General features: G+C 67.7%; 1 protein-coding gene across 5 annotated transcripts in view; it reads left to right on the top strand.

Moving 5' to 3' along the window:
* The window catches only part of LOC113213159 (rap guanine nucleotide exchange factor 2), a 27,415-nt gene that overhangs the window by 14,327 nt on the left and 11,854 nt on the right, over positions 1-1,234 (top strand). The window lies entirely within an intron of this gene.

Raw genomic sequence — 1,234 nt, 5'->3', positions numbered from 1 at the left:
CAGCTATGCCAGGTGGTGCCGCTGCTGCTGACTCACGGCGCGCGCACTTTCGTTGTTGTATACTGTACCGCATGCACGCGTGCGGGCGGGTTTGCCTATCCTCGCTCTGCCCACGGCCCCGTGCGAGTAGGCAGCCCGTCAGCGCGCGTGCACGCGGTACGGTAAGTACTGCGAAGTTGCGCGCGGCCTAGTCGGCCACCTGGTATACTGTACCGCATGCAGGCGCGTGCACGCGTTGCCTACTCGCCGGGCGGCCGGGGGTTCTCCAGCTCATAGCCAGGCAGGCTCTCCTCTGTAGCTTATACACATGCCGCGTCACGACGACGCTCGTCCCCTTTGACCCCGGCGGGCTGTCCCCGCCACGCCACGCCCCGCGCCCGGTGCGCAGCAGGCACGTCCGTAAGTGATCGCTGCTGTGGGTCAAGCCCAGGGCCGCCCGCGCCGCAGTGCGCAGTGCGGGCGGCCTGCGCGCAAGGGGCGCACACACACACACACACACACACACACACACACACACACACACACACACACACACACACACACACACACACACATGGGCGGGGCCCTCTTATGAGAAAGGACGCCACCGGGGTGGTGGGGAGAGGAGCGGGCGGGGGGCGCTACGGAATGTGGACTCTTGTCGCGGTGAAAGTGACATGGAAAGGGGGGGGGAGAGGGGTTCGCCTCGCCGCCTCGCCGCAGGCGCACAGGAGGCCCTTCAGAGCGAGACGGCGAGCATGAGCGCGCGGGCAAGGAAGAGAAGCAGGGCCGCGGAAAATGTGCAGAGAGGGCAGAATGGCGGGAGGAGGAGTGGGGGAGGGAGGGGGGGAGAATCATGGTAATGGGTGCAGAGGTATGCGATGCGGCCCCTGTGGGTTAGGCAGCGCGTCCGGCACGCAACCCCGGGTTCCCATAACGCCCCGCCCGCCACGCCCCGCCACGCCACGCCACGCCACGCCCCGCTCCTCTACGTGCCGCCCAAGATTTGCTGTGCAACGCGCGTCGCGCGCGCCAGGCCCGCCGAGCACGGCCCCGCCACGCCAAGACAATAGCACTTTGTTTTGCGTCCCGCCCAGCCAGGATCCCGCCCCATGCCCCGCCCCGCCCTGCCCACCACTCCCAAGGCCCCTCAACTATGGCGATCTCCGGGCCGCATGGGCAACGCCCGGAAGGCAGGCAACCCATTTGTCGGCAAAGTAATTGCTTTGGCGTCGACGCCCAGTTGAGGGAGGGG

This window comes from Frankliniella occidentalis, unplaced genomic scaffold (genome assembly GCF_000697945.3).
Source record: "Frankliniella occidentalis isolate FOCC.00 unplaced genomic scaffold, Focc_3.1 Scaffold64, whole genome shotgun sequence".
In the NCBI taxonomy this organism is placed as follows: domain Eukaryota; kingdom Metazoa; phylum Arthropoda; class Insecta; order Thysanoptera; family Thripidae; genus Frankliniella; species Frankliniella occidentalis.
This window is presented reverse-complemented; position numbering and strand designations above follow the sequence as displayed.